The sequence below is a fragment of the Capra hircus genome, chromosome 3 (assembly GCF_001704415.2).
Source record: "Capra hircus breed San Clemente chromosome 3, ASM170441v1, whole genome shotgun sequence".
Taxonomy (NCBI): domain Eukaryota; kingdom Metazoa; phylum Chordata; class Mammalia; order Artiodactyla; family Bovidae; genus Capra; species Capra hircus.
Window position 1 is genome coordinate 83,947,187 of NC_030810.1, and position 27,440 is coordinate 83,974,626.

Below are 27,440 nucleotides of genomic sequence, written 5' to 3' on the forward strand. Positions count from 1 at the left end.
TGGTAGGTCTTAATTCAATTAAGGAGGCTGTATATGATATAGGAATTCATATTAGATCCAAGACATTAGCTCAATTATTTTTACTGGTATGAGACAGATTGTGACAATTTACATAGTCCCCGCTCCTTGATTGTTATCAAACTCTTTAGCAGAATAGAGATACTATCTTAGTTATATAAGATGTGCTTTTGTGACTAAGAGCCTGAAGATTCTTGAACAAATCTGCAACAGATATAAAACACAGGTCTGGTGTTAGAAAGTGATCTAGTTTCATTCTTTTACAGGTGGTTGGCCAGTTTTCCCAGCACCACTTGTTAAAGAGTTTGTCTTTACTCCACTGTATATTCTTGCCTCCTTTGTCGAAGATAAGGTGTCCATAGGTGTGTGGATTTACCTCTGGGCTTTCTATTTTGTTCCATTGATCTATATTTCTGTCTTTGTGCCAGGACCATACTGTCTTGATGACTGTGGCTTTGTAGTAGAACCTGAAGTCAGGCAAGTTGATTCCTCCAGTTCCATTCTTCTTTCTCAAGATTGCTTTGGCTATTTGAGGTTTTTTGTATTTCCACACAAATCTTGAAATTATTTGTTCTAGTTCTGTGAAAAATACCGCTGGTAGCTTGATAGGGATTGCATTGAATCTGTAGATTGCTTTGGGTAGTATACTCATTTTCACTATATTGATTCTTCCAATCCATGAACATGGTATATTTCTCCATCTATTAGTGTCCTCTTTGATTTCTTTCACCAGTGTTTTATAGTTTTCTATATATAAGTCTTTAGTTTCTTTAGGTAGATATATTCCTAAGTATTTTATTCTTTTTGTTGCAATGGTGAGTGGAATTGTTTCCTTAATTTCTTTTTCTACTTTCTCATTATTAGTGTATAGGAATGCAAGGGATTTCTGTGTGTTGATTTTATATCCTGCAACTTTACTATATTCATTGATTAGCTCTAGTAATTTTCTGGTGGAGTCTTTAGGGTTTTCCATGTAGAGGATCATGTCATCTGCAAACAGTGAGAGTTTTACTTCTTCTTTTCCAATTTGGATTCCTTTTATTTCTTTTTCTGCTCTGATTGCTGTGGCCAAAACTTCCAGAACTATGTTGAATAGCAGCAGTGAAAGTAGGCACCCTTGTCTTGTTCCTGACTTTAGGGGAAATGCTTTCAATTTTTCACCATTGAGGATAATGTTTGCTGTGGGTTTGTCATATATAGCTTTTATTATGTCCCCAATGTTCATTGCAGCACTGTTTATAATAGCCAGGACATGGAAGCAACCTAGACATCCATCAGCAGATGAATGGATAAGAAACCTGTGTACATATACACAATGGAGTATTACTCAGCCATTAAAAAGAATACATTTGAATCAGTTCTAATGAGATGGATGAAACTGGAGCCGATTATACAGAGTGAAGTAAGCCAGAAAGAAAAACACCAATACAGTATACTAACACATATATATGGAATTTAGAAATATGGTAATGATAACCCTGTATGTGAGACAGCAAAAGAGACACAGATGTATAGAACAGACTTTTGGACTCTGTGGGAGAGGGAGAGGGTGGGATGATTTGGGAGAATGGCACTGAAACATGTATACTATCATGTAAGAAACGAATCGTTCGTCTATGTCCAATACAGGATACAGGATGCTTGGGGCTGGCGCATGGGGATGATCCAGAGAGATGATATGGGGTGGGAGGTGGGAGGGGGGTTCAGGATTGGGAACTCATGTACACCCGTGGTGGATTCATGTCAATGTATGGCAAAACCAATACAGTATTGTAAAGTAAAATAAAGTAAAAATAAAAATTTTTTAAAAATAAAATAAAACACAGGTCTGTCCCAAGTGAGCTGAACTAGGTGTCTAAAGACAGCTTTACAATACGAACTTTGACCCTATGGGGAAGTGACCTGTTTTTTCATTGATAAACAAAAGAGATCAAACTTACAGATATTAGGAGTCCATTTTAGCTCTAGCATTCTATGGTTTTAATTAACATTATTTCAGGAATAGAAATTCACTTTTCTAGAAGAACTTTGTTCAGGATTCCATGATTTCTGGCTCAAGTTACACATGATGAGAACCTTTTCCTGAGTGTCCTTATCACTGCTATTGTATCCTGCTTCTTCTGGTTCTACCATGTCCACAGCACATGTGTGAAAGGAAAATTGCACTGATGGGTTGAACAGGCAAGGAAGACTTCATTCTAGACTACTACAATGGAAATGAGTGACTGAACTCAACTCTGCTGAAACTAAGCATTGAGAGGCTTTTAAGCACTGAGGTAAGCTAACAGAAAAGTACTTGAGGACGTTAGAAGGAGACGGGTAAAGTTGATTTTGATCATCTGTGTTTGCTAGTTGGTGCTTATCAAAGTTGGGTTCCTACTCTCCCACAGATATTGGGATTTAGGTGCCTTTCCTTCTTGATAAAAGAATTACATTTCAAAGGGATGGCTCACAATCCTTGAGAAAGATATTTTGGGGTTGTGTAAGATTTAAATTTCAAAGAAGCATTGAAAGAATTTACAATCTCAAGTTTTCAAATGTAAATGCTCTAAGAAAAGGGAGATCAAGGGTCTAGAGTCTGGAAGAAACCTGCCTAAAATTTTGTCAAACTGAGGGAGACGTTAAGCCAGTCTTGGTGTTGTGTCTTCATAAACCAAACATTGTGGTGAATAAGGCCAAATAAGGAGTCTCCAGAGGACAAAAGTATCTGGAAATGAGCTCCGCTAAGGCCTGATGAGGTGTTCCCAGGTGGTGCTAGTGGTAAAGAACCTGCCTGCCAATGCAGGAGACATAAGAGACAGGGGTTTGATCCTTGGGTCAGGAAGATCCCCTAGAGGAGGGAACAGCAACCCACTCCGGTATCTTGCCTGGAGAATCTCATGGACAGAGGAACCTGGCAGGTTACAATCCACAGTGTCACAGAGCTGGACACGACTGAAGCAACTTAGCTCAGCATAGCCCAATGGCCAATGATCACAGATAGGACACGTGATTTAAGGCAGCTTGCCTAGAGGCAGCCTATTTAATGCCATTTCTCTAGTGCCCAACAGGTGCCTGTCACATAGTCATAATTCCATAAAGAAGTATTCAATGTGCAGACACTAATCTCTGTGGATCAGTTTGTGAAAAGGCCACTTCTTTTTCTTGTCTTTATCAATAGAGAATTTCTAGCCTTATTATCACCATGATTCTCATAATTTTCTAATCCACAATTGTCTCCAAAGCAAGAATCTAATTTATCTCTCTCTCTGAACCCACAGTTGTGAACATGGACTGTGGAACTCAAGTACTGAGTTCAAGTTTTAGATCTTATACACAGCATCTGGTTGACCTTGAACAAGTTTGTTAAGCTTCATAGATCTCAATGTTTACATCTTTACGAAAGAAATAATACAAGTACCTACTTTATAGGGTTGTTGTGAGGGTTAAATAAAAGAATGCAAATAATTTAGAAGAATCTTGAAGATAAAAGTATTTAGCAAAGCACTTTCCACAGTGAGTGCATGTCCGCTCAGTTGCTCTGTTGTGTCCAGCTCTTTTTGGCCTCATAGACTGTAGCCTACCAGGCTCCTCTGTCTATTGAATTTTCCAGGCAAGAATACTAGAGTGGGTTGCTATTTCCTACTCCAGACCAGGGATCGAACCCATGTCACTTGCATCTCCTGCATTAGCAGCTGGATTCTTTATTCCTGTGACACTTGGGAAGCCCACTTTGCCCAGAGTAAATATTGACTAGTAACTGGCTTGTTTTGAATTGTTAGTGCTTTTCATGTGTTTAATAGTGTGTTGAATAAATAAACAAACAAACCAAAAAAAAAGAAAACATGAAAACTTCCCAAAAAAGATAGGTGGTATTTTAACTTTACTGCTGATTCTACCCTGGATATTTGAACTCTAAATAGAAAAGTAGAAAATCCTCCATTCACTAAAGAGACCAAATATAGCTAAATATGTCAAAGATTTCCTCTCTACTGATACTAATAAGGGTGAATTAATACAAGTAAGAGCAGCTAGCGGCCGAGAGGAGACACCCCATGTCCATGGTCAGGAGCAGCAGCTGTGCTTTGCTGGAGCAGCTGTGAACAGATACCCCACGTCCAAGGTAAGAGAAACCCCATTAAGGCATAGGCACTGAGAGAGTGCATCAGAAAGCAGACAGACTGAAACCACAATCACAGAAAACTAGGCAATCTGATCACATGGACCACAGCCTTGTCTAACTCATGAAACTAAGCCATGCCATGTAGGGCCACCCAAGACAGATGGGTCATGGTGAAGAGTTCTGACAAAATGTGGTCCACTGGAGAAGGGAATGGCAAACCACTTCCGTATTCTTGCCTTAGGAACCTCATAAACAGTATGAAAAGGCAAAAACATAGGACACTGAAAGAGGAACTCCTCAGGTCCGTAGGTGCCCAATATGCTACTGGAGATCAGTGAAGAAATAACTCCAGAAAAAATGAAGAGACAGAGTCAAAGCAAAAACAACACCCAGTTGTGGATGTGACTGGTAATAGAAGCAAGGTCCAATGCTGTAAAGAGCAATATTGCATAGGAACCTGGAATGTGAGATCCATGAATCAAGGCAAATTGGAAGTGATAGCAAGAGTGAACGTTGGCATTCCAGGAATCAGCAAACTAAAATGGACTGGAATGGGTGAATTTACTCAGATGACCATTATATCTACTACTGTGGGCAGGAATCCCTTAGAAGAAATGGAGTAGCCATCATGGTCAACAAGAGTCCAAAATGCAGCACTTGGATGCAGTCTCAAAAATGACAGAATGATCCCTGTTCATTTCCAAGGCAAACCATTCAATGTCACAGTAATCCAAGACTATGCCCCTACCAGTAACACTGAAAAAGCTGAAGTTGAACAGTTCTGTGAAGACCTACAACACCTTTTAGAACTAACACCCTCAAAAGAGGTCTTTTTCATTATAGGGGACTGGAATGCAAAAAAGTAGGAAGTCAAGAAACACCTGGAGTTACAGGCAAATTTGGCCTTGGAGTACAGAATGAAGCATGGCAAAGGCTAATGGAGTTTTGCAAGAGAACGCACTGACCATAGCAAACACCCTCTTCCAACAACACAAGACTCGACACATGGACATCACCAAATGGACAACACTGAAATCAGATTGATTATATTATTTGCAGCCAAAGATGGAAAAGCTCTATACAGTCAGCAAGAACAAGACCAGGAGCTGACTGTGGCTCAGATCATGAACTCCTTATTGCCAAATTCAGACTGAAATTGAAGAAAGTGGATAAAACCACTACACCATTCAGGTATGACCTATATCAAATCCTTTATGAGTATCCAGTAGAAATAAGAAATAGACTTAAGGGACTAGATCTGATAGACAGAGTGCCTGATGAACCATGGATGGAAGTTCGTGACATTGTACAGGAGACAAGGAGAAAGACCAACCCCAAGAAAAATGCAAAAAAGCAAAATGACTGTCTGTGGAGGCCTTACAAATTATGAAAAGAAGTGAAAAGCAAAGGAGAAAAGGAAAGATATTCCCATGTGAATGCAGAGTTCCAAAGAATGGCAAGAAGAGATAAGAAAGCCTTCTTCAGGGATCAGTGGAAAGTAATAGAGTAAAACAATAGAATGGGAAAGACTAGAGATCTCTTCAAGAAAATTAGAGACACCAAGGGAAATTTTCATGCAAAGATGGTCTCAATAAAGGACAGAAATTGTATGGACCTAAAAGAAGCTGAAAATATTAAGAAGAGGTGGCAAGAATACACAGATGAACTGTACAAAAAAGAGCTTCACAACCCAGATAATCACAATGGTGTGATCACTCACCTAGAGCCTGACATCCTGGAATGTGAAGTCAAGTGGGCCTTAGAAACCATCACTATGAACAAAGCTAGTGGAGGTGATGGAATTCCAGGTGAGCTGTTTCAAATCCTGAAAGATGATGCTGTGAAAGTGCTGCACTCAATATGCCAGCAAATTTGGAAAACTCAGCAGTGGCCACAGGACTGGAAAGGGTCAGTTTTCATTCCAATCCCAAAGAAAGGCAATGCCAAAGATTATTTAAACTACTGCACAATTGCACTCATCTCACATGCTAGCAAAGTAATACTCAAACTTCTCCAATCCAGGCTTCAACAGTATGTGAACCATGAACTTCCAAATGTTCAAGCTAGATTTAGAAAAGGTAGAGGAACCAGAGATCAAAGTGCCAGTATCCACTGGATCATAGAAAAAGCAGGAGAATTCCAGCAAAATATCTACTTCTGTTTTACTGACTATGCCAATGTCTTTGATTGTGTGGATCACAACAAACTGCAGAAAATTTTTCAAGAGATGGAAATACCAGACCACCTGACCTGCCTCTTGAGAAACCTGTATGCAGCTCAGGAAGCAACAGTTAGAACTGGACATGGAACAACAGACTGGTTCCAAATAGGAAAAGGAGGATGTCAAGGCTGTATATTGTCACTCTGCTTATTTAACTTATATGCAGAGTACATCATGAGAAATGCTGGGCTGCATGAGCACAAGCTGGAATCAAGATTGCTGGGAGAAATATCAATAACCTCAGATATGCAGATGACACCACCCTTATGGCAGAAAGTGAAGAAGAACTAAAGAGCCTCTTGATAAAAGTGAAAGAGGAGAGTGAAAAAGTTGGCTTAAAGCTCAACATTCAGAAAACTAAGATCATATCATCCAGTCCCATCACCTCATGGGAACTAGATGGGGAACAGTGGAAACAGTGAGAGAGTTTATTTTGGGGGGCTCCAAAATCACGCAGATGCTGACTGCAGCCATGAAATTAAAAGATGCTTACTCCTCAGAGAGGGCAATGGCACCCCACTCCAGTACTCTTGCCTGGGAAATCCCATGGACAGAGGAGTCTGGTGGGCTGCAGTCCCTGGAGTCGCCAAGAGTCAGACACGACTGAGCGACTTCACTTTGACTTTTCACTTTCATGCATTGGAGAAGGAAATGGCAACCCACTCCAGTGTTCTTGCCTGGAGAATCCCAGGGACGGCGGAGCCTGGTGGGCTACCATCTATGGGGTCGCATAGAGTCAAACACGACTGAAGCGACTTAGTAGTAGTAGTAGTACTCCTTGGAAGGAAACTTATGACCAACATAGACAGCATATTAAAAAGCAGAGACATTACTTTGCCAACAAAGGTCCATCTAGTCAAGGCTATGGTTTTTCCAGTGGTCATGTATGGATGTGAGAGTTGGACTACAAAGAAAGCTGAGCGCCGAAGAATTGATGCTTTTGAACTGTGGTGTTGGAGAAGACTCTTGAGAGTTCCTTGGACTTCAAGGAGATCCAACCAGTCTATCCTAAAGTAAATCAGTCCTGGATGTTCACTGGAAAGACTGTTATTGAAGCTGAAACTCCGATACTTTGGCCACCTGATGAGAGGAGCTGACTCATTTGAAAACACCCTGCTGCTGGGAAAGATTGAGGGCAGGAGGAGAAGGGGACCACAGAGGATGAGATGATTGGATGGCATCAGTGACTCAATGGACATGAGTTTGGGTAAACTCTGGGAGTTGGTGATGGACAGAGAGGCCTGGCATGCTGCAGTCCATGGGGTTGCAAAAAGTCAGACACAACTGAGCGACTGAAGTGAACTGAACTGAATAAAAGTAAATTAAATATAATACTTACTTTCAAAGAAGATATCACATAAGAAAATTTCTTACAGATTTGTGTAATTAATAAACTCAATGCTTGTTTTCCAATTGAATTTTTTTTTCTAACTTGGGCCTTTGTTTTGTTGCTTGAGATTGATTCCACTAAAATTTGAACTACTTTTCTTTTTCCATTTACTTTGTAAAGTACCTTGATGACCTCAGTCTAAAGGCATTTCATTAGTAATAAGAGGTTCAGGGAGGAAAGAGGTAAATCTTTCTTTACCTTCCTAGGTTCCTTTGGCTGGTCTAAGAATTCAATTGATGGAAATAGATTAACAGAAGATCAAACAAAAATTTAATAATAATTTTGCATGGGCAAGACCCAGGAAAATTTAATAACTTGGCAAAATGGCCAAAACCCTCAACTTCAATATCATCTTCAGCTAAAGACAAAAGAGGATGTTGGGATAATGGTTTTGGACTTCAAGTGTGGGGGAAGGAAATTCACATGGAGATGAAAAAGGCAAATGTCTGGTAAACAAATGCGGCTGGACCATGCCAAGATAATGGGACACAGAGAGGAATTTTAACAAACAAGTTTTTCTGGGCTCCTCTTTGTCTCACCTATCTAGTTCATACTATCAGTTATCTATGGTGATAGCTTCCTTCTGGAACAGGTCCTCTATCCACATATTTTTAGAGAGTTGTGGGGAAGTCACAGTCTTTGGGACCTTGTTTTCAGCTTGAAACAATCCACATGCCAAAAGAGACACGTTATTGGAGTGGCAAATTTTGTTCCCCTATAGAGGACTCATTGTTCTTGTTGTTGTTCAGTTGCTAAACAGTGTCTCACTCTTTGTGACCTCATGGACTGCAGCACGCCAGACTTCCCTGTCCTTCACCATCTCCCAGAGTTTGTTCAAACTCAAGTCCATTGAGTTGGTGATGCCATCCAACCATCTCATCCTCTGTTGCCCCCTTTCCTCCTGCCCTCAACATTTGCCAGCATCAGGGTCTTTTCCAAAGAGTCATCTCTTTGCATCAGGTGGCAAAAATATTGGAGCTTCTCCTTCAGCTTCAGTCCTTCCAATGAATATTCAGGGTTGTTGTCCTTTAGAATTGATAGGTTTGATCATCTTGCTGTCCAAGGGACCCTCAAGAGTCTTCTCCAGCATCACGACATGAAAACATCAATTCTTCAGTGCTCTAAATAAAGGTCTTATTTAGAGATATTTTATGACTTCTACAAAGGAAATTGTACCAGGTCATTCCCATCCTCCTGCGTGGACCTTTGGTGAGATCTCTAAGTGACAAATACTCACTACAGATGATAATCTTTTGGGGGTTATGGTCATTTATGGCAAATGCAAAAAAATAGTGCTCTGTTCAAAATTAAAATCTAAATGGAAAAACCTAAGGCGTTTCTATTAGGGAGAGAATTTTTCATCATTTCAAATAAGTTTGATAATGGTAATGTGTAAATGAATCAAAGAAGAAAAGCCTAGACATTTGGTTGAGAGAATATGTGAACAATACACCTATGTGTATTTCATCCAAGGAAATTGAATGCCCTTCACCTTATGTTCAGGGTTTCTTTTCAAGTATGATCCACTGCCTCTCAAAAAGTTATAAAGAATTTTCCAGAATAAATCAAAAACATACATATTCTATTGAGACTATAATTGACAACAAAAGATGTCAAGGAAGAGCAACGCAACAGTAAGGAATTCATGTCAAACTTACAAGTAGACAACATATCCAAGCTTCAGATTCTGATTGGAATTATTTGAGTTTGCATGTTTCTCAGTATTAAGAATAAAGGACTTCTGGCTGAAAAAAAAAATCATTTCAGACGAGACTCTCTAGGAAGGCATAAGGGATATTCCTACTGGAAAGCATTTCAACTCAAAGTCTATATTTTTGTCACAAAAATATTCAGAGTAACAAGTGCTATGAAATTACTGAACAGTATAAAGACACGGTGCCTATTCTTGAGACACTTAACTTGCTGCCCATTTCTTTACTTCCTCATACAGTAAAAATTTTTGAAAGAGTAGTCTATACTACCAGTCTTTAATACCTTTCTTCCCCTGCCTATTCTTTCTTGAATCAAAACCAATCAAGTTTTCACTCCAACACCCACAAAAATTGCTCCTATAAAGACCTCAATATTGCTAAATCCCATGGTCAGTTTTCAAATAATTTAACCTGTTTGTAACACGTCTCTCCACCTGAAAACACTTTCTCCAGGTGGCTTCCAGGACATCAAATTTCCCTTTTGATGTTTGTCTGCCTCTCTGAACATTCTTTCCTAGTCTTTTATCTGGTTCTTCCTTCCTCAGTTCCTCAACTTCTCTACATTAGAGAGCCCATGGGCTTAATTTTTATACATCTTTACTAAATAACACTTTCTTTGGTGATCTCATCAAGTCTCAAGCATGTAAATATCACATATTTTTTATCAGAAAATTTTATCTCTAGCACAGACCATTCCTCTATACTGCAGACTTATGTATCAGTTCTCAACAAATTCACTTGACTGTCCAATAGGTGACTGAAAATTAATATGTCCAAAACTGAAACTCTGACAGTGACTAAAAAACCTTTTTTTTTTTTTTAAGGCAATATTCCACGATGCAGTTAATAGAAATTTCTATTCTCCTTATTGCTCAGGTCAAAAATTTAGCTTTCCTTGTATAATAAAAGCACAAAACAATACAATCCCTAGATACTGTCAGATTTACAAAAATTCAAAATTTAGCAACATGCTGACTGCCAGAGTGGGAGCAGCTGTGGGACGACAGGAACTTTCATATATTGCTTGTGGGAAAGCAAGAAAGACAACTCTAAAGGCTATTTTGGCAATATTTTATAAAACTATATTTGTATTACCTTTTGCAACAATCCTACTTCTAGGAATTATTCTGAAAATATAGCTCAAAAAATAAGAAAATACATATGCATGAGGTTTTTTTATTGCAACATATTTTTGTTACTGAAAAATACTAGAAAAAACCTAAAAGTCCATACCTAGAAATTAATTGAATGAACTATGGATCATCCACCCAATAGAGTGCTCAAAGCTCTACACTAAAAAATGGAAGATCTCTATGAATAAATTAGGAATTGTTTCCAATATTTATTGTTAAGTAAAAAGATAGTACAAAGATGTACAAAGATATAAGTATAATTTACTCTCTGTTAGATAGGAAAAAGTAAGGGAAACATATACATTTATCTGTTTATTTTTGCAAAAAGATATGTGGGAATGATAAACTAAACACTAATGTAATAAGCTAATTTGTTATGGGAATCAGAGAGTAGAAAGCAGCATCTCTCTGAGAATAGCTCTTTGTATAGGTTTGACTTTGGAAGAAATGTAATACTTTACATATTAAAAAAATTGAATTAAATCAAAATTAACTAGAACAAAGTAAAATTGAATGCAAATAGAAACAAATTAAATAGCATAACAAATGGATTATATAACCACATAGGGAAAGATGAAACTAATCCAAATAACATTTGTACACAATATTTTGATTATATATCCCCAGTCTAAAGACAATGTGAATAAATCCTCAACTTGATTTAGTAGATTTGTTTTTGTAGTAGTACACGTATAGAAATTCTCAAACTATTCTGTGTATATTTTGAGATTGAGCCAGTAATAAATATATTGAAATCTGGGGGATCCAAACTCTCAATGTAGGAGAAGAAAAATACAAATTGGGAATGTGAGGAGGCAAGAAAGAATCTTGTGATTGGAATTGGAATTGGAAATCTTAGTAGCAATGCATGATATTATAAAAAGTAATAATTATTTTCTGTCCACTGAAATGGCCCAGGATCGATGAGCATAGTGTCAAGATCTTGGTCTGTTTTATTGTTCTTTTCTGTTGTCTTGGGAGTCTGACCTAAGACAACATTGGAAAGATTTAAGTCAAAGAATGTTTTGCATATGGTCTTTTCTAGGAGTTTTATGTTGCATGTCTTAGGTTTAAGTCTTTAAGCCATTTTGAGTTTATTTTACTGCATGATGTGAGGATGTGTTCTAACTTCATTGATTTACATACAGCTGTCCAACTTTTCCTGCACTACTTTTTCCCACTTTATATTCTTGCCTCCTCTGTCAAAGATCAACTAACTGTAGATGAGTGGGTTTTTTCTGGACTCTCTATTCTGCTCCATTGATCTGTATGTCTGTTTTTATACTGTTTTGATTACTGTAGCATTGTGGTACTAACTAATGTCTGGGAGACCTCCTGCTCAATTCGGGGTCTTTTATGGTTCCATATAAATTTTAGAATTATGTGTTCTAGTTCTGTGAAAAAAAAAATGTCATGGTTTATTTGATACGGATTATGTTAATTGCAGTCATGAAATTAAAAGATGCTTACTCCTTGGAAGGAAACTTATGACCAACCTAGACAGCATATTAAAAAGCAGAGACATTACTTTGCCAACAAAGGTCCATCTAGTCAAGGCTATGGTTTTTCCAGTGGTCATGTATGGATGTGAGAGTTGGACTATAAAGAAAACTGAGTGCCAAAGAACTGATGCTTTTGAGCTGTGGTGTTGGAGAAGACTCTTGAGAGTCTGTTGGACTGCAAGGAGATCCAACCAGTTCATCCTAAAGGAGATCAGTCCTGGGTTATCATTGGAAGGACTGATGCTGAAGCTAAAACTCCAATACTTTGGCCACCTGATGCGAAGAGATGACTCATTTGAAAAGACCCTGATGCTAGGAAAGATTGAGGGCAAAGAGGAGAAGGGGACAACAGATGATGAGATGGTTGGTTGGCATCACCGAATCGATGGACGTGGGTTTGGGTTGGCTCCAGGAGTTGGTGATGGACAGGGAGGCCTGGCGTGCTGTGGTTCATGGGGTCACAAAGAGTCGGACACGACTGAGTGACTGAATTGAACTGAAATGAACTGAACTGATGTTAAATCTGTAGATCACTGTGAGTAGCATGGCCATTTTAATATTAATTCTTCCAATCCAAGAGCATGGGATATCTTTCCATTTCTCTGAATCATCTTTAATTTACTTTATTAATGTTTTATAGTTCTCAGCATAGAAGTCTTTCACCTCCTTGATCAGATTTATTCCTAAGTACTTTTTGGTGTAATTTTTAAAGGTGTTCTTCTTTACATTCACTTTCTGATATTTTGTTGTTAGTATAAAGAAATGTAACCAATTTCTGTACGTCAACCTTGTACCTTGCTACATTGCTGAATTCATTGATCAGTTCTAGAATTTTTTGTATGTGGGGTCTTTAGGTCCAACTTTCTATATATATAGCATCATGTCCTCTGCATATAAGGACAATTTTACCCTTTCCTTTTCAGTTTGAATACTTTTTATTGATTTGTTCTTTTATTGCTGTGATTAGAACTTCCAACACTATGTTGGATAGCATTGGTAAGAGTGAGAGTCCTTTTCTTGTTCCAGATTTTAGAAGGAGGCTTTCAACCTTTCACCATTGAGTTTGGTATTGGCTGTGGGTTTGTCATAAATAGATTTTATTAAGTTGAGATAGGTTCCTGCTATATCCACTTTGGTAAGAGTTTTTATCATGAGTGGATGTTGAATTTTCTCAAATGCTTTCTCTGCATCAGTTTCTGTCTTTTATTTTGTTGATTGATTTGTATTTGTTGATCCATCCTTGTGAATTGAGATTAATCCCACTTGCTTAGAGTGTATGATCTTTTTTTATGTGTCACTGGATTTGGTTTTTAAACATTTTATTGAGAAATTCTATATCTATATTCATCAAAGATAGTGGCTTATTATTTTCTTTTTTGGTGGTATCTTTGTCTGGTTTTGTTATCAGGATGATGGTTGCTTCATAAAATGTCCTTGGGAGTTTTCCCTCATCTTCAGTCCTTTGGAGGAGTTTGAGAAGGATTAATAAAAGGTCTTCTTTGTATGTTTGGTATAATTCAACTCTGAAGCCATCTGATCTTGGACTTTTGTTTGCAGGGAGTTTTTAAGAGATCTTGATTTTTAAATACCCTTCTCCATTAAAAGGAACCAAGGATCCTTCAGGGCTGGGGTAGAGAAAGTAACAGTGAAGTATAATGTAGAACTCTCTAGAATTAAACCACTTCTCCTCTCCTTCACCACTTGGATGACTGGAATAGCTTTCTGACTTGTTTCCCTGTTTCCACTTTTGCCCCATATATTCTATTTTCAACAGGTGGAAATAGTATCATATTAAAACACAAGTCCAGTCATGTCAATCCTAAGTCCCCCGATGTCTTTTCATTTCTATAAGAGCAAAAGCCTAAGTCTTTGAGGACTTCTAAATCCATACAGAATCAGCTTCCCCAATCTCTTTCCCTTTCACTTCCAGCCACACTTACCACCTGGTTGCTTTCAAACACACCAAGAGCACTCTTAACTCGGGGTCTTCATATATGTTGCTCCCAAAAACTCAGAATGCTCTTCCACCAGATATCCATATGGCTTTCTCCCTTACCAATGTTATTTGTTTACTCAATTATCATCTTCTTGATGAGGTCCTCCTTGGTCACTCTATCCAAAATCACTAACCCTTAACTCACACCTTCTTATTCTGTCTTTTTCTCTTTTCCTGAGATATCACTTTCTATTTTATTCATCTTCATTTTTTATCCCCTTAGAAAGCATACTGTACATATCTGTTTTGTTCACTGCTCTGCTCCTAGAGCTTGGAATCATGCTAGGCATATCATAGATACTCAAATATTTATTTTCTTAATTAAATAAGCAAGAGAGTAACAAAACACACAGAAAGTCAAAAGAATAAATCATATATATACCGCTGTAAGTAATTATAGTGTATTATAAAACAGGTATCATATAATATTATGTATATAAATGGTATTGAAGCAACATGTGTTTATGAGTTTGCATAAAGATATTATATAGATGTCAATTAATGGAAAGTTAAAAATTGAACTGGAGCTTAACTAATAGCAATTGGTAGGATAAAAGAGTATTAATGGGAAGGAAACACTCAAGTGATGAGTCAATATATCTTGAAAAATTTTATTTTGAAAGTGTGATTTTTCAAAACATGGATTGCCAAATAGATTGAAAATTATGAAAACTATCAATACCACTCCCACACTTGAATATTGCAAACTACCACTAATGCATCTCATGGAAAAAGAGGGAGAGAGTGGGAAAGAAAGAGTCGGCGGGGCGGGGGGGGGGGGGGCTGGAGGGCAAGAGATAGGGAGAGAGGGAGGAAACAGAAAATAGTTACTCAGTCTAAAGACGTTGAGCAATCATTGCTAACCCAACCTCCAAAATTAATTCAAATCACAGACCCATAATGCTACAAGTTTTCTAACCCTGTTTATGAATTATGTTAAACCAAAAGGCATTTTCTGATATTATGACACATTTTCTTTCTCTTCATAAGTCTGATCGATTCATTTTTTTAAATTCAGAACTTGGGTGAAAAATTAGGAAGCATGTCACTATCTCTTCTGCACTTTTGTAGAATTTCAAATGTAATCTAGGAGACCCTTGGTAAAATACTTTTTGAAGGGTCTGAGAATATCTAATCAGTCACTCTACAATTAATGATATTTCCCCTTTCAAGGAAAAAATGAACTCCATAAAATTGTGACCATTATAAATTATTTTTGAGAAGTACATCAACCTGTGTATGTCCACAAAATAAATTTCACATACTGTAGATAATATTTGCAAAATTCTGAGAAAAACTCCCTTTGTTCAGAAAGTATATTTTTTGTTATTTAATAAACAAAGAAAGAACTCCTGGCTAAAGTTCATTTAAATACTGTTGTGAAGATATGATGAGTTATCATTACGGTCTGTTATTTATCTCCCAGAAGAGACAAGATCAGAACATCTTTGCCCTTATTCAAAAGTCATCCCGTCATGCAACAGAGCTTGGCTGAGGTTGTGAACAAACACTTCTGTATCACCTCTCTACCTCCAAGTGAATTCTGCCAGTGAAGAATCTGGAACTGCTCAGACATATAAAGAAAATCTTCCCTCTGGCAGGGTCTGAAAAAATCAATGGCTGATATCTGAAGTTGCTTAACGTTGTCTTAAATAGAGAAATAATACATAGTACATTAACCTTTTATTTGGCTTCTTTCTTTTGGTGGACTGAAGCAATCAATTTTTGTTTTTGTTTTTATAAATAATCTGAGTGAAATCTTCTCCAGAGACAGAAGTCATCCCTAATTTGGCAAGTTCTAAAACAATGCCAAATTGCACCATCATTATCAATCACATTACATTGCAGTGTAATTCTTTGGGTGTTAATCCATTTGTCCACCAGCCTGTGACCAACTCAAAAATAAGAATTTTATCCTAATGGGCCTCCATGCTCTGTATGAAATAATATTTAGTATATGGATGACATGAAATGAATATTCTTAGAAGAATATACAAAATGAAGCTCATAGAATCTGTGAATGATACAAAGTTCAGGAAATGAACAGCTCATGCATTGAGTTACAAAATCATTAGTTCAAATCATCTCTAAAATCAAACTATAACCTAGTAAATGACATTTTCAAATCTTCCATTCAGACTTTTTAATAAAGTACCCCAATACAGATCAAAAGAAAATGTGCTAAACTGCAATTCATAAAGAAAACTCTCATGAATTTTAGCTCACAACAAGCTATAAAATAGCTAATGTGAAATGACCCTTAGCGAGCTAAGGCAGGACTGAGGTGCCCAGCTAACACCCCCTCCTCACCTCCAGCACCTAAACATCAGGCTACAAGAAGAGTGATGCTCTTCTCCTGTTTTAACAGGGAGAGAACATTTTTAATTCTAGAGAGGAAGAGACTTGCTATTGAAAATATCCAGTATGACATAGAAGTAATGGGCAAAGAATATACAGAGGAACTACAAAGTCCCAGAAACTGAAAAAAAGTTAGATGGAGACACAGTTCCAACAAATCAGAAATAAAAAAAGGGCTTTCTGGTCAGAAAATAACTGCCTTCTGATGAAGCTAGAATCTCTCTGAAAAGCAATATTCGGAAATCGTCCAAGAGGTCTTAGCATTAGAGAATAGCCTTGTAAAGACTAAAAGAATCAAAGATGGATTACAAAAATATATTAGAGAGCTAGACAAGCAAATGATGACATGGAATAAGTACAATGAGCTTCTGCCAAATCTCTGAAAGACATGAAGCTACACTTGAATTAAACCATTAAAGGATACACCTTTCTGGAAAGAAAACTTGCTATGGATGAGAATCTCCTAAAATATACATAGCAGATGAAAGATGAAGCTAAGGATGTGCAGCAGAAATGTAGAATAAAGAAAATCTCAGATCTCATGCCCAGGTGAGTGGAGACTAAGAAGTTGGACATAGTAATTCAAGTCCAAAGCAACGGCTTCATGGAGCTCACCAAGAAGGAACTGACTCCAGTCAAAACATATCGAGGAATTCTAGTGTGATCTGGTGCCTCATCCAAGCCCTCTCACATCGCAGTGCCTGTGGCATCAATATCTTCACTTAGTCTAAAAATGAATTTACTATCGTAAATAGGGTGTCCTGGCAGGCCTTTATGTCTGATTATTCTCGAAACTGGGCAAAGATCCTGGCATTATGACAAGAGAACAGTGACTAACAGCCTGCCAGTATCCATGTACTTTTAAGACATAAAACTCTGGGTAAAGCTTGGAATCTGGGATGCTGCCTTCAAGGATTTCCCTGCTGTTACTGTCATTCCCATACACTGTAGTTAAGATGCTGCTTTAAGAAATTCAGAAAGTTCTTGATCGGTTTACTCATTCAATTGGTTCATGCATATTCCTATATCACCTAGCTCTCAATCTGCTGAAGTTGCAACTGCCATCCATATCTATAAGAGCAAAACCTCCAGTACTCTATGATACATTAAAGATTCACATTTTAAACTATTCCTTAGGATTTGACTGGCAATCAAGCAGATTATGTTTTTCTAAAATGACAGCAAGCTGTCTCAATGTGTAGCTACAGAATGACTAATCTGTTACTAGGAAATTGGAGGTATGCTAGCCTCTGACTTAGGCTGCAGTCCATGGGGTCGCTAAGAGTCGGACACGACTGAGCGACTTCACTTTCACTTTTCACTTTCATGCATTGGAGAAGGCAATGGCAACCCACTCCAGTGTTCTTGCCTGGAGAATCCCAGGGACGGGGGAGCTGGTGGGCTGCCGTCTATGGGGTCACACAGAGTCGGACACGACTGAAGCGACTTAGCAGCAGCAGCAGCAGCAGCAGCCTCTGACTTCTGTTTGAAACTGAAGGTAAATTTCTTCTTGACCAAATCCAGTGAAACATCTTCTATTGTTTAGGCATTTCCTGACCATTCCATGACTTTCCATTCCTGACTTTCCATTCCTGACCATTCCATTTCCTGACTTTCCATGTGTGACTGACCTCACTTTCTGACCTCAACGGGGTTCTCTGTCAAGACAAACTAGCCCTAGAAATATGGCATCTGATAGAACTAATAGAGATATCCTTCAGTGGAAATTCAGAAATGAAAACTATTGTTGGAAGCTTACGTTTTGAAGAAGTGAAATATCGAAAACACAGGATATTATATGATCTACTAAGGGTATACTCATTGCTTTTCATGAATGGATGTCTGACATTTTTAGACTAGAGTAAAAGAACAAATTAATTTCAGGGGCACTATTCCCAGCATAATAACTTTTCTTTTGTTACTAAGTAATTTTCTAGAAAAAAAGAAAATGTATCTTTGAGTTAGAAATATAACATTTATGTACTATTGAAATTCAGCAGAAGAAATAAGTCAAAGTACCAGACTTCTTAACCTAAGAAATTTTCTTAATTTGCATCAAAAATACAGGCTTTTATTTTTTTTAACTAAAAAAATAAGCCAGAGAAAGAAATGTTCACTTTTTTTTCAGCTCAATGTAAAACCCATGATAGTGTTTAATACTGGGATATGTACTTACATTTCTGTGCTGTCTTACATGTTTGGCTTCTGTTTGTTTTTATTTAGCTTAGTCACTAAACATGAAAAATCAAATACATTTTTAAAGACTTCCCATTCAATAGGCTTTTTAAGAGTAAATAATCCAAAAGATGTTTCACAATTGATCATTTAATTTGAGTCTTCTAGGTTACCATTACAGATGGTACCAGTTCATTTTCTTCCCCTTCTCTCAAATATATCTTATTCCACAGAGTTACTATGCAGAATAACATTTGTTTTGAATGGTAGGAAAAAACTAACCTAAACTAATGCAAACTTAAGGGTCTCTAGGAGATTCAGATCAGGGGTGGAACTGGTCCTACTCTGCTTTGCACAAGATAGTCCACATCAGTGTTACATACAGTGTTCCCCTAAGAATCAGGCACTCTTTAGTTAATTATCAGAAGCACAAAAGTTCTAAGAAGTGCATTGCCTAATAAGGGTAATTGAATGATAATCAACATGATGAGAAATGATTAACGATGCTGGGAATACTACAAAGAAAAAAGAATACTGTGGGTTCAATTCCAGACCACAGCAATAAAGCAAATATCAGTATAAAACAAGTCACATGAAGTTTTTGGATTCCCAGTGCATATAAAAGTTCTTACCCTATATTGTAGTCCACTAGGTATGTAATAGCATTGCTTTAAAAAAAAAAAAACAATGTAGACACATTAATTTAAAATATTACAAATAAAAAATGCTCACCATTATCTGAAGTTTCAAAGAGTTAAAGATCATTAATGACAGATCACCACAGCAAATATAATAATACTGCAAAAGTTTGCAATATTGCGAGGATGGACAAAAGTGACACAAGACACGAAGTGAGCACATGCTATCGACAAAATGACACTGATAGAACTGATTGACTCAGAGTTGCCACAAACCTTCAATTTGTAAAAAAGTCAATATCTACGAAGCAGTAAAGTACAATAAAATAAAGTATGCTTGTACATAATCAGAGGATTATCTTCAAAATGCCTTTCTTCCAGGGCTGCTGTACTTCATCCACTAACACCAAATTTGGAACACATTTCCATAATATTAATAGAGCTCCTGTCATCCTTTCTGTTCTGGGAGCTAAGTGAATTGATATAGAAAAAAACTCAGATGTGATCATATCTACAGATGGGAATAAGCATTCAGCAGCCAGTGACCAGCATTTAGCTTCCTCAACTGAGTCCGTCTTTGTCTGTCCCTCTCAGGCCTTCAGAGTCAAAGTCAAACTCCTAAGAGAATATGAGTCACGGTCATATTCTCCTTGGTGGTCCAGTGGCTAAGACTCTGCATTCCCTACGCAGGAGGCCCAAGTTTGATCCATGGTCAGGGAACTAGATCCCACATGCCGCAACAAAGAGTCTGTATGCTGCAACTAAATATCCACATGCTACAACTGAGAGCTGGCCCAGCCAAATAGATAAGTATTAACACGTAAACTGAAAAAGAATATGACTCACAAACTGAGTCAAGTGGCCCTTATCGCCTTCAAAAGGACTTTGAGGCTTGTATTCTTCTGTTGGGAAAGGGAGTCCCATGTGTGCAGTCTTTTGACTCCCATCCAGCTGTATAAGAATGGGCCTTGGGTCTGGAATACTTTTTATTGAGAAATAAAGAACACAGCCTGGGCTGGGTTTATCACTTTTTGTGAAAATATCTTTCTCTGTTTCTGATTCAATGAGTCCTCTGCTGTTCTCCTTAAAACATGGGCATTATATGGCACTAGCCAACCCCACTAGTACATCTAGCTTATCTGGAAAGGGGACAGGGAAGGGGACCTTGGAAGATTCAAGTGGGAAGCCATTCTAATTCGTCTCTCTGCCCCAAAGGCAGGGTATCTAGTTTTCAGCCTATCTGTACACAATGAAAAAATAAAGGATTCTTGAGAGAAATTCAAAACTCCATAGCATTTCCTACAAGCAGGGCATGGATAAAAGTGTTGGGGAGACAATATTTAAGGAGATGTTTATTCTCAAGGTCCTGTTAAGAGTCTTTTCATGATCTGATCTTTTCTAGTTTCATCTTTCAGAATCCATGCCTTATATTCTGTACCCCAAGTCTACTGAATGCCTGGCTGGCTACACGTGCTAGGCTCATGATTGTCTATCAGAAACTATCAGAAGCTCTTCTGTATCTAAATCTATACGTGCATGCGTGCATGCCTGCTCGGTTGCTTCAGTCGTGTCCGACTCTTTGTGACCCCCCCATGAACTGCATAGCCTGCCAGGCTCCTCTGTCCATGGGATTTCCCAGACAAGAATACTGGAGTGGGTTGCCATTTCCTCCTCCAGGGTATCTTCCCAACCCAGGGATCAAACAGGTATTGTCTTTTGTCTCCTACATTGGCAGGTGGGTTCTTTACCACTAGCACTGCCTGGGAAGCCCACAGCTCTTACATATATTTAAGTAAATTCAGTCCTAGATATAGTACATGTTTTTGCTGTCGACTTGACATTGACACATTTATATAGTACTAATTTCAGTTTTTAGTTATTCATTGCTAGTATGGAGAAATACAACTGATGTTTCTACAGTGATTTTGTATTTTCTGATCTTGCTAAATTCATTTTTTAGTTTCCAACAGCTTTTTGTGTGGATTCTTAAGATTATGTGCATATACAAGTATGCAATCTGCAAATCAATAAAAATTTACTTCTTTCTTTCCAGTTTATATTTGTTTTATCTCTTCTACTTGCCTTATTACACTGACTGGGACATCCAGTAAAATCCTGAAGACAAATGTTGAAGATGGAGATCTTTATCTTTTTTCCTAAACTTAGAACCTGTAAATGTGATATTAGATGAAGGACTGGGAAGATGCTCTTTTTAACTTGAAGTTCTTATCCACTTCTACTATCTTGAGAGCTTTCATCATAATTTGGTATTGCATTGCCAAACTAACTTTCTGCATCTATTGAGAATATTAAATGTTTTTTCTCCTGTATTTTACTAATATGGTAAAAATCCATTGGTCTTCAAATTATAAATCGATTTTATACTCTAGAGACAAATTTCATTTGTTCAAGATATATTAGTTATTATGCATTGTTGGATATGATTTTTCTAATGTTTTGTAAAGGATTTTATTATGTATGTTCACATAGGAGTTTATAAGAGCATTCATCTGTAGTTTTATATTCTGGAATGCTATAATTTTGTAACGTTAATACTCGAGGAAACAGTGGCTGAATTTATTTTTGGGGGCTCCAAATTCACTGCAGATGCTGACTGCAGCCATGAAATTAAAAGATGCTTACTCCTTAGAAGGAAAGTTATGATCAACCTAAACAGCATATTAAAAAGCAGAGACATTACTTTGGCAACAAAGGTCCGTCTAGTCAAGGCTTTGTTTTTTCCAGTAGTCATGTGTAGATGTGAGAGTTGGACTATAAAGAAAGCTGAGCACTAAAGAATTGATACTTTTGAACTGTGGTGTTGGAGACAACCCTTGAGAGTCCCTTGGACTGCAAGGAGATCCAACCAGTCCATCCTAAAGGACAATAGTCTTGAGTGTTCATTGGAAGAACCAATGTTGAAGCTGAAACTCCAATACTTTGGCCACCTGATGCAAAGAGTTGACTCATTTGAAAAGACCATAATGCTAGAAAAGATTGAAGGCAGGAGGAGAAGGGGACAACAGAGGATGAGATGGTTGGATGGCATCACTGACTCAATGGACATGGATTTGGGTAAACTCCGGGAGTTGGTGATGGACAGGGAGGCCTGGCAAGCTGTGATCCATGGGGTCACAAAGAGTCAGACACAACTGAGTGACTGAACTGAACTGAACTGAATACTGTAAAGTGAGTTTAGAAGTGTTTGTTTTGTATTTTGTAAATGATGGATATAATTTCTTTCCTGAAAGTTTGTATAGAATTTACAAGTGAAGTTATTCTGAACTGGATTTTTCTTCATGGGAAAGTTTTCAGTTATAAAATTATTTCTTAGGAATATGGCTATTCAAATTTTATTTCTTCTTGAACCAATATCTGTAAAATGTGTCTTTCAAGGAACTTATAACGAAAATGCCAAATTTATTGACATATTATATCATGTCATGATATTCCTTTGTTATTCTTTTAATTTCTATAAAATGTGTAGTCTTTTTCACTATTGACATTGATAATTTATACCATTTTATTTTTTCCCTGTTCAATTAACTTGAGTGTTTTCAATTTTAGATGTTGTCAAAGAAAAATCCTTATATTTTCTCTACTTCTTTCCCATTTTTCTTTCATTGGTTTCCATTCCTTTTGACTCCTACTTACTTATTACATTCTACCTTTCTATTATTTTTATTTCACTTATTTATATTGCTTCTACTTCATCTTCTTCTTACTTTAAGTTTAATTTTTTTTTGGTAATGTTTATAAAGGAAATGGATAATTTATTTTAGACATCTTTTCTTTTTTTCTAAAATAAGTAATTTTAAAGCTATAAATTTCCCTTTATATAAGGCTTTAGTCACAGCACCCAAATTTTGATATGCTGTTTTCAATGTCATTAAGTAAAAAATATTTTCTAAATCCTCATGTAATTTCCACTTGACCTATGTATACTTTGAGTTATTAGATCAAGTAAGTTGATACATGTTAACATGTGTATTTGTCCTATCAGTTACTGAGAGAGAATTGTGGAAATTTACAAATATGATTGTCAATCTGTCCATATCATTTTTAGTCTCGTAAGTTTTTTCCTCATGTACTACTTGATACTATCCCATATACCACTGCTGCTGCTGCTGCTGCTGCTAAGTCACTTCAGTTGTGTCCAACTCTGCGCAACCCAATAGACGGCAGCCCACCAGGCTCCTCTGTCCCTGGGAGTCTCCAGGCAAGAATCCTGGAGTGGATTGCCATCTCCTTCTCCAGTGCATGCATGCCTGCTAAGTCGCTTCAGTCATGTCTGACTCTGTGTGATCCCATGGACAGCAGCCCACCAGGCTCCTCTGACCAAGGGATTCTCTAGGCAAGAATACTGGAGTGGGTTGCCATTTCTTCCCCATGTATACCATTAAGATATTTCATTTCCTTTTTAGTTTTTTTCTCTATGTATTTTTGCTTGAATAGATTTTGTTAATATATATCCAAGATCATTAAACTTTTCTTCTGCAATTTTCAATCTGTTGTTAATACCACTCATTAATATTTTCATTTTATATAGTACATCTTCCACTCTAAAATGATTCTTTAGTCCTTTTAAAAGCATTTTCCACTTGTAGCATCATTATGTTTATATTTTTCCATAAATCCCAGCACACTTAAATTAAAAATTTTAAGTCTATTGACCATTATAAATCATTGATAATCCTATTAACTCTGTCATTTCTGGGTTTATTCCTATTAACTATTTTTTTCAGCTTGTAATAGGTCACATTATCCTGCTTCTTGTGATTTTTAAGTTAATTTGGACAAAGTGAACTTTATATTGTTTGTTGTCTTAAAGACCTTCTGTAGAGAATGTTGGGCCTTGCTCTATCAGGCAACCAAGTAATCTGTGGGTTGGCCTAATTACTTAGAGATCTGTTTATAAATTTTGTTACAGTAAGTCTAAAAGAAGATTTTTCTTTAACACTACTTTAGCCCTGCCATCATTCTGTAGTCTCCACCAAGTCCTGTATGTTCAATGACATTTCTTCACTTTGTCTGATTGGAGCTCAAATGTCCCACAGTAATATTTGAGCTTTGGGAATTGCTCAGCTTATAACTCAGTGGTAGTTTTCCTTTGTACATGTGCAGCTTAGTTTTCATCCAAAAGCACAAATAAATCTGTCCACATATTTCTAGGACTCTTTTTCTATTTAGATCTTAGATTTCAGCTAAGTTTGTCTCCTCAACTCAGTGAGACCACTGTACTTCGTTTAGATTCTCCTCCCTCTCCATGATCCAGAAAAGTGCCTACAAGAAGAAAACTGGGACAAACATAGGGCTTATTTCATTTATTTTCTTTATCTGAGGGACACGTTGCTGAAATGTCAACTGTCTAATGCCTGAAAACAGTTGTTTAATATATTTGGTCCGTTTTTCCAGTTATTTATGGCATGAAAGCAAGTCAGACACCAGTTGGTTAGAAGTGGGAGTCTATCACACTATATTTTATTCACTTATTTTTGTGTAATAGAAATCTCAGTTTGAGCACAGGCTACAATCAGGGCTGAATTTCAGGAATGTTTCATGTATTAGCCTTTTTTATTGCTACTGCAACAAATTACTAGAGACATAGTGGTTTGAAAAAACAGAAATTTATTCTGTTAGAATTTTGGAGGTCAGAAGTATGAAATGACTCTTGCAGGGCTAAAATCAAGCTGTTAATGAGGCTGCTTCCTTTTGGAGGCTCTAGAAGAGAATCCATTCTTTTGGGAGGCTACTATTCAGCCTATCACATTTGGCATTCTGTGCAACAATTACTTAATAATCTATTTACATCATCATTTTTAGTTAGGCAGCAAGGAAGAGATTTTATGAGTTGTTGATGAGGTGGGTTAGCAGATGATGAGGACAGTGTAGAGCAACGTGAGAGGTATTTTAAGGAACTAGTCCACATGACTGTGAGACTGGCAAGCTAAAGTCTGCAGGATAGGCCAGCAGGCTGGAAATTCTGGCAGGAGTGAGTGTTGCAACTTGAGTTGAAGGCAGTCTTGAGACAGAATTCCTTCCTCTTCTGGGGACCTCAGACAATTCTCTTAAAGCCTCCAACTGGATGAGGCTCTCAAAATTACAGAGGGGAATGAGCTTTCCTCAAAGTCTGCCGATTTAAATATTCACATCTAAAAAATACCTTCACAGCAACATCTCACTTGGTGTTTGATTAAACAGTTGAGCACCATAGACTAGCCATGTTGACACATAAAATTAACAAAAGTGAAAATAAATAAATGGACTACACCAAACTAAAAAGCTTTTGCACAGCAAAGGAAACAAAACAAAAGGCTGCCTAATAAACTGAAGAAGATATACACTTGATAAGGGGTTAATATCCAAAATAGACAAAGAACCTATACAATTCAACATCAAAGAAATAATCTGACTAAAAAAATGGGCAAAGGACCTGTATAGATATTTTTCCAAAAAAGACAACAGGCACATCAAAAGATAGATGTTCATCATCACTAGTCATCAAGGAAATGCAAATAAAAACCACAATGAGATAACACTTCACACACTTCAGAATGACAAAAAGACATTATTAAAAATGTCTGTTATCAAGAAGATAACAAATAACAAGTGTTAGAGAGGATATGAAGAAAGCAGAACTGTATGCATTGTTGGTGGGAATGTAAATTGGTATAGACACTATGAAAAAGAGTATGGCATTTCCCTCTCCCCAAATTAAAAATGCAGCTACCATATGATAAAGCAATTCCACTCCTGGAAATTTATCCAGAGAAAATAAATACACTAATTAGAAAAAACATATGCATGCCCCTTTTCACTGCAACTTGCTTTTTCCTACAATAGCCAAAATGTGGAAACAACCTAAGTGTCCATTAATAGATAAGAGGACAAAGAAGATGTGGTATATACACACACTGGAATATTAGTCATAAAAAATAGAGTTTTGCCTTTTGTGAAAACATGGGTAGACCTAAAAGGTATTATGCTAAGTGAAATAAATCAGACAGAAAAAGACAAATATGGCATGATTTCACTTATATGTGAAATCTGAAAAACAGAATAGAAACAAATCCATAGGTAAAGAGAAGAAACAGTTATCAGGGAAGGAGATGGGGGGTAGGTAAGAAATAGGTGAGGATGATGAAGAGATATAAACTTCCAGTTATGAGATGAATGAGTTACAGGTATGAAAGGTACAGTGTGGGGAATACAGTGTAATGTCTTTGTATGGTGATATATTATAACTAGACTTATAATGGCGTCAACTTTAAAAAGTACAGAAGTATTGAATCACTATGTTGGGTACCAGGAACTAACATAGCAATAGGTCAATCATACTTAACAAACAAACAAGCCTATAAGAAGAGATCGGATTTGTGGTTACCAGAGGTAAAGGGACTTGGATGAAGGTGGTCCAGAGGTACAAACTCCCAGTTATAAGATAAATAAGTCCTAGGGATGTAACGTAAAAAATGATTAAATATACCTAACACTGGTGTATATTATTTATGCAAGTTGTTAAGAGAATAAATCTGAAGAGATCTCATCACTAAGAAGAATATTTTTTTATTTCCTTAATTTTCTAATGATATGAGATGATGGATGGTCACTAAACTTGCTGTGATAATCATTTCATGATGTACATGAGCCAAATCATTATGCTGGATACCTTAAATTTATACAGTGCCATATGTCAATTATATCTTAATAAAACTGGAAAAAAATAATGATAAGATATTTTGTTTTGTTTTCAAGCATGATTTATCAGCTACACTACAATTTATACTGGAATGGGTTGTCATTTCTTTCTTCAATATTGCACTTCTGGTGTATTCATCCTTTAACCAAAAAAGAACCTAAAAATAAAACCAACTCTTAGTATATAAGGTAATGAGACTTTTAAGGGAAAAGATGCATAGAAAAAAGTAAAATAGTTTACCATCTATTTGTTGGCTGGGAGGGACTGGGGGCTGGAGGAAAAGGGGACGACAGAGGATGAGATGGCTGGACGACATCACCGACTCGATGGACATGAGTTTGGGTGAACTCCGGGAGTTGGTGATGGACAGGGAGGCCTGGTGTGCTGCAGTTCATGGAGTCGCAAAGAGTCAGGCATCACTGAGCAACTGAACTGACTGACTGACTGACTGATACACATTTAAGGGCTGTCCTGGTAGCTCAGCTGGTAAAGAATC